The sequence below is a fragment of the Petaurus breviceps genome, unplaced genomic scaffold (assembly GCF_028583685.1).
Source record: "Petaurus breviceps papuanus isolate PSGF00001 unplaced genomic scaffold, PetGlider_PUasm1.0 139, whole genome shotgun sequence".
Taxonomy (NCBI): domain Eukaryota; kingdom Metazoa; phylum Chordata; class Mammalia; order Diprotodontia; family Petauridae; genus Petaurus; species Petaurus breviceps.
This window is the reverse complement of record NW_027185697.1, coordinates 19,414,276-19,422,249: the sequence shown is the minus strand read 5'-3', so window position 1 is coordinate 19,422,249 and position 7,974 is coordinate 19,414,276.

Sequence of the window (7,974 nt, the reverse complement as noted above, 5' to 3'; positions counted from 1 at the left end):
TTATTATTATTATTATTATTATTATTATTAATTTGTATTGGGATTAAGTGATTTGCCCAAGTTCACACAGCTAGTTTTTCTGTTAAGTGTGTAAGGCTGGATTTGAACTCAGGTACTGCTGACTCCACGGCTGGTACTCTATTCACTGCACCACCTAGCTGCTCCTAATAATGCTGTTTTTAGAGGTAAAGGACCTAGGTTGAGATACTATCTTTTCTAGTTTGCCCATAATAGGAATCATATACTCTGTTAATCCTATTTTAATGGATATTTTGGTTTTACAAAACTCATTCAGATTCCTAGGTAAAAGAAGCTAATTTCAATATTTAAAAACAAGTAAAGTGTGAGTATTAGCATATTCTGCATTTCCTGGTGAAGGTAGCAATGAGTTTATTTCTTATAAAACATGTCAATGTGTGCTTAACTGATCTAGTCATTTCACTTAAAAAAAAAGTAATATACTCCCCTCCTCAGTAATCATTCCTGATTACTGATTTTAAAAAGAAAAAAAAATCACCATGCACTCTCAGACAGCAGTTTCATCAATCTGACATTATTTAGCTGCTGTCACTTCTGGACAGTCAAACAGGCCATAATCCTACAAAAATCTCCAAAGAAAATGTTGAGAAGTCATGCTGGGAAATTCTTCCTTTGTGCTGGATAGAAGTGGTATACCACCTCCTGTTTTGATGTCCGGATGAACAATTGAGACTTTCCTCTGCAACAAAGTGCTTTTTGATAATCAGTCACAGAAGAGACACCCCATTCTAAATCCTCATTAACCTCTTCAGTCTAGGTTGTTTTCCATGCTGACAAGCTTTCAGCTTCTGAGTCTTCTGGCTGGGTCACTTTTCAGCCTTGGCTTACCCATCAGTGATTTCATTTTGTCTTTGGTCATGATTATATTCTGAAATCAGGGCATGGAATCCAATGAAAGAGTGAGGAACAAGAAAAAAAAAAAGCTGTTAATGCATCTCTCCTATCAAAGACAAAGGGAATGAAGAAGAAATTATTGAGTATTTATTTTGTGCCTCTGTGCCAAGTATTGGAGATACAAATATATAGAAAATAAAAGCACCTGTTCACATGGTGCTCAAAATCAAATTGGAGAGACATACACACAACCAAGTGTAAGTAAAATATATCAAGGATATCTTGGAGACAATATTAAAGGGAAAAGACGAACCACAAGGGAGTTTGCGAAGATTTCTTGCAAAACATGGGATTTAAGTTGAAATTAGAAGGAAGCCAGGAAATCTAAGAGACAGAGGTGAGGAGGGAGAGAAAAGGAGTATGAAGATCAGCCAGTGAAAATGTAAAGGGGGAGAGTGTGTAATATCTTCTGTGAGACACAGACACAACAAAGAGGCCAGGGGTAATGGACTGTAGAATATGAAAAGTACACGTTCTAAAAACACTAGCGGCTCAGAAGGCAGCAGGTTATGAATGGGTTTGAAGAGCAAACAAAGGATTTTATAGTTGATCTTGAAAGTAACAGGAAGACATGGGCTTTTATTGATAAAGGGGTGATAAACCTAGGCTTTAGCAAGATCATTGTTAGCTAAGTGGAGATGAACTGAAGTGGGAAGACATTTGAGTCAGGGAGAATATCCAGCATGAATGAAAAAAAAATAGAGGACTAAGATGATGAGATCTTTTTTGGGGAGTTGATAGTATCAAAGGAAAAAGAGACCATCTATGAAAGTTATTGGGATGGAATGGAGAGGTTTGTGGGAAAAGACTGGATACAGTCAGCATGTGAACTTCCAGGATGACACCTCCTGGGTGGGTACATTCGTTGTACTTTGCACAGTAGTAGAAAGCTTAGAAATGGGGAAGAGATATAAGTGACAGACAGTAGGTTCAGTTTTTGACATGGTAAATTAAGATGTCTATGGAACATCTAGCTTTAAATTTCAATAAGTAATTGTAGATGAGATACTGGGGATAAGTTAAGAGGTTAGACCTGGAAAAAATGTATCTGAGAATTATTGACTTAGAGGTTATCATTTAAAGCCTAAGTGTTGATTAAATCCAAGTGAAATTTTCTATAGGTAGAAAAGTACTGGACCCAGGACAGAGCCTTGGGATACATCTAGAGTTTGTAGGAATGATTTGGATAAAGATTTATAAAATGATATTGATAAATGATGACCAAACAGATAGGAGGGGAAAGAAAAGAGGGTGGTTTCACCAAAGATTTAGAAAAAGAGAATATCAAAGAGAAGAGACTGGCTATCAATGTTAAAGAATACAGGAAGATCAAGGACGATGAGGACAGAGGGGAAAAAAGCATATTGGATTTGGTGATTAAGAAATCATTGGTAAATATGCAGAGAGAAGGTTAAGTTGAATTCTATACCCCAGTGCCTGTATACCTTATTTCCCAGTTGTATGTAAAAAAAATATTTTTTAAATTTGTTTTTATTTTATTTAATTTTTTGCTTTTTTGGAGGGTCAATTGGGGTTAAGTGATTTGCCCAAGGTCACATTGGTAGCAAGTGAAAAGTTTCTGAGCCGGATTTGAACTCAGGCCCTCCTGACTCCAGGGCCAATGCTCTATTCACTGTGCTACCATATTGCCCTTCACATTTGTTTTTTTTTTTAATTTTGAGTCCCAGATTCTTTCCCTTCTTCCCTCCTCACCCACCTCTACTGGAAAGATAAGCAATTCAATATACATAGTGCATGCATAGTTACACAAAGCATTCTCATAGTAGTTATATTGTGAAAGACGAACTATATTTCCTTTCATTCTATCCCACCCCGCAATTATTCTATTTTCATCTTTGACCCTGTCCCTTTCCAAAAGTGTTTGCTTCTTACCACACTCTCCTACAATTTGTCATCCCTTCTATCAGCTTCCCTATTACCACCTTCCCCCCTATTTTCCTGTATGGTAAGATACCCAATTGAGTGTGTATGTTATTCCATCCTTAAGCCAAATTCAATGAGAGTACAGGTGACACATTCCCTTTCACATTCATGCTCTTCCCCTCAATTTTAGCAGTTTTCTCATGCCTGTATTATATGGGACAATTTACCCTAATATATCTCTCCCTTTCTCCTCCCAATATAGTCCTGTCTCATCTCTTAATTTTATATTTTAGATATTCTCCATTCCTATTCAACTGATCATGTGCCCTCTGTCTATGTATACAAGTACATACATATGCACACACAAATATATTATACACACATCCACCCTATTATACACATATATGTATTTACACAAATGTATATATATACATATACATATATATATATATATATATATATATATTCCCTTCAACTATCATCATACTAAGAAAAGTCTCATGAGTTGCAATGATTGTTTTTCCATGTAAGAATATAAATAGTTCCACTTTCAGGATTTCCTTATGATTTCTTTTCCCAGTTTACTTTCTCATACTTCTCTTGTTTCTTGTATTTGAAAATCAAATTTTTTATTCACCTTTGTTTTTTTCATTAATAATGCTTGAAAATCATCTATTTCATTGAATGATCATATTTTCCCCTAAAGCATTATACTTAGTTTTGCTAGGTATGTGATTCTTGGTTTTAATCCTAGCTCCTTTGACCTTCAGAATATCATATTTCAATCCCTTAATGCATAAGCTGCTAGGTCTTGTGTTATCCTGGTTGTGTTTCCATAATACTTAATTTTTTTCTTCCTGTCTTCTTGCAGTATTTTCTTCTTGACCTGGGAACTCTGGAATGTGGCTATAATATTTCTAGGAGTTTTCTGTTTGGGATCTTTTCAAGAGGCAATCAGTGATTTTTTTCCCCGATTCCATTTTTTCCCTCTGGTTCTAGAATATCAGGGCACTTTTCCTTCAGAATTTCTGGAAGGATGATTTCTAGGCTGTTGTTTTGACCATGGCTTTCAGATAGTCCAATACTTTTAAAATTATCTCTCCTGGATCTTTTTTCCAGGTCAGTGGTTTTTCCAATGAGATATTTCACATTGCCTTCTATTTTTTTTCCATTTGTTTGGATCTGTTTTATAGTATCTTGATTTCTCATAAAGTCGTTACCTTCTATTTGCTCCAATCTAATTTTGAAGGAATTATTTTCTTCAGTGAGTTTTTGAAATTCCTTTTCCATCTGGGCAATTTGACTTTTTAGATCCTTTTTGTTGTATGAGTTAGTCTATTTTTTAAGGTGTTATTTTCTTCAGTCAAGTTGTTGACCCACTTTTCTTGGTTTTCTTGCATCATTCTCATTTATCTTCCCAATTTTTCTTCTGCTTCTCTTACTTGATTTTCAAACTCCTTCTTCAGCTCCTCCATGGCTTATAACCAGTTCATATTTTTTTTCATTGCTTTTGATGCAGGAGTTCTGACTTCTTTGTCTCCCTCCCATTCCACTCTTTGATAATTTTTGTCCCCAAAAAAGGATTCTGTTGTCTGACTGTGCTTCCTCTGTTTGCTTATCTTGTCAGTCAATTACTTAACTTTTGATCTCTTTGCCATGGTAGAACTCTGCTTACAGCCATGGTAGAACTCTGCTTACAGAATGGAGAAAGCATTGTTCCAAATTGCTGGGGTTTTTGCAGCTGCTGGAGCTATTAGGAGGGCATCTGCTCTAGAGTCCCCACAAGCTCTTCCACACTGGCCACACAGCCCAGGACCATCACCCAAGATCATGATCGATCCAGATACATGCAGGTCAAAGCAAGAGCGATGACCCTCTGAATGGTCATTTGGTCCCCCTAAGATCTGCTGGCAGGAGTTCTGCAGGCAGCCACATGGCAACAGCTGAAGCCAATGCACCTTTGCCTCTTCTTACCCCAGGGGAAGGTGCCAGACCATACTTTTTCTTCAACCAGTTCCAACAGTGTTCCCCACTGACCTTTTACTTTGTCTTTGGTGTTCATGGATTGAAAAGTCTGGAAACCACCATAGCTTCTGCTTATTCACTCTCCTGAAATCTGCTTTGGCCAGTCTGGGCCACTGATCAGGGCTGCCCTGGGGCTGGATTATCGCTGTGCTTGGCTCCCAAATAGGTGTGATAGACCCTACCTTTTGGCCTGCCAGGTTGGCTTCAGCAGGAGATTTGTTTGTCTTTTTCACTTTGTGGGTTCTGTAGCTCTAAAATATGTTTGGAGTCTTTTTTACAGGTATTGGAAGTAGTTGGAGTGGGAGTTCGAGCCAAGTGGGTGCATTTACTCTGCCATCTTGGCTCTGCTTCCACAATTCATAGTTTTATAAATTTTACTCAGTTTTCTATATAATTGAGAAATTTGGTTTGTATAGGAGAAACTTGCTGTAATCCACACCCCTCCCCAGATTTTCTGCTTTCTATCCAATCTTGACAGTTTTGCTTTTATTTGTAGGGGATAAAACTTTTTAAAAAATTAATGTGATCAAATTTTTCCATTTTATATGCCAAAATGTTCTCTTTATTTGTTTGGTCATAAATTCTTCTCTTATCCATAGATCTGATAGGAAAACATCCCATGTACCCCTGATTTTCTAATGATAACATCCTTTATGTGTAAATCCTATGCCTATTTTAATTTGGATAAATTCCAATGGAGAAAGACAATAAACAAAATGGAATTGAAAAGAAGGGCAAGGTAAAAGGCCCTAGAATGGATACATGGTTTTGTATTCCAGAAAATCAGGAGTAAAGATAGGAGAGGCATGAAGGCTCTATGTCCTTCCCAAAATGTAAGCCCAGGTACAAAGCTACAGTGAGAATATGGGGCTAATCTAGAAGAAGTATATACCAGTGTGGGAAGATTTCAGTAATAATTGGATATCCCAGGGTGAAGAGGACCCAAGGAAAGTTCCACGATGAGATATCATCTGAGGCATTGTTTTGAATTCTAGTTCTAGGTTTATTATCTCCTCTCTTACTTTTACCTTCGAAATAGATATATGCAACCCTCATCCCTTTCCTGAACTCCAGTATATAGCCAAATGGCTGTTGAATATTTCTACTTGAGTATTCTATGGGCATCTCTAATAGCATGTCCAAAATGAGATTCTTCGTATGTCCCAATCAATGTGCTCTTCCTTTGTAAAAATAAATAAATAAATAAACTAATTCTTTTTAGGGTACTTCAATCCTGGTAATCTTTTAGGTTCCCAACTAGAATCATCCTCAACATTTTCCTTTCTCTAATATCCTTTGTTTTATGATTTTTCTAATTTGTTGATTTTGCTTCAACAGTCTCATGCATCACCTCCATATCTTCAAGAATGTACTTACCACTAACCTAACCTATTGCATTAATTAAGTTCATAATGTGTGCTAAATAATGTACTCAAGATTTAAAATTGGGGAGGCTAGGTGGTGCAGTGAATAGAGCACCAGTCCTAGAGCCAGGAGGACCTGAATTCAAATCTGGCCTCAGACACTTAACACAAAAGCTAGCTGTGTCAACTTGGGAAAGTCACAACTCCAATTGCCCTACTTCCCCCCCTCCAAAAAGCTAAAAAAAAAAACCAAACAAACAAAAAACTAAGATTTGAGATTAAGTGTTGTGCTGGTACTTACCTTTCCCTTTATGCCCTTTTCAGTTTGCCCTTATACATTTATTTCCTCCATTAAAATGATTGAGGGTCAGGACTTCCTTACTTATATGCATTCTACCCCAAGTACTTAGCATAATGAATGGCACATAGTAAGCACTTGATATATGTTCTCTATCTATCTATCTATCTGTCTATCTATCTATCTATCTATCTATCATCTATCTGTCTGTCTGTCTAATCTATCATATATCAATTATTCTATATTTTCAGACTGTATTCCCACAATTCCTCCTGGAACATTCCATATTTTGACTGAATTGTATTACTTCCCCACACACAGAAACACACCATTTTTTTCTTTGACTTCTGTGTCTTTTTGCAGGCTTTCCCACATACCAAAAATATAAACTTCTCACCTCTACTGCGTTTATTTATATTTTTCTTCCAAGCTCTGTTAAGGTTCTATGTGTTCCATGAACCTGACCTCATAGCCACTCCCAGTTAATGTTCTCCATTCACTCCCAAAATCATGCACTTGTTCATCTCTATGTATGTTGCATTCTTCATTCTACCATGTTTCCCTGATAATAAGACACTGTCTTATTAATTTTTTTTTGGACAGAAAAACACCAGAGGGCTTATTTTCAGGGGAGGGCTTATTTTAATGAACATTGATAGCAATTTTAATAAACAGGTAAATGTGAACAAAAAAATGTACCTTTATTCAATAATGAATTCAATAAAGAACAGGATGACGCGCTCACTGCTGCAGCTCTGATTGGATGCAGCTCTGAGCGCGGCGTGCGTTTCACCCGGGGCGGGGGGGGACGGTGCATACAGAGAGTACTGTAATGTAGCGTGTAGCACCGGGTATCACCTTCACTACAGTAGCAATCTCAATAGGGCTTATTTTCGGGGGAAGGCTTATTTTAGAGGAATCTTACACAGTAAGGGGAGGGCTTATTTTTGGGATAGGTCTTTCAAATACCTATAAATTATGACTCTAAACAATTTTTAGAGCTATATAACCTGCAAAGTGACGGAGAGAAACAAATCTCCCAGGCCTACAGGAAGGGTCCATCATAGTGTGCTCAGAGCAGAGGCCATTCCTATGTGAGCCACATAGTTTTGGCCTTGTATTGGTCCCAACCAGCAGTGGCTGGAACAGATTTTATGATAGTGAATCACCAGCATCTTTGGCAGTTTCCAGACTTCTCAACCCATAAATGCCATGGAGCAAGTAAAAGGTCAGTTGGGAATTCTGTTGGAAAGGAAGGGCATGGTCCTGCCCCTGCCCCAAGGGCAAAAGGTGGCAGAGTCCCAGAGGCTGCAACTGCTGCCCTGTGTGGCTGTCTCCAGAGAACCTGGACTGCACATCTTAGAGGTACCAAATGACCATTCAGAGTGTAATTGCTCTGGCTTTAACCTGTGTAACTATACATGTACAGCCTATATTGAATTGCTTATCTTCCCAGTAGCAGTGGATGAT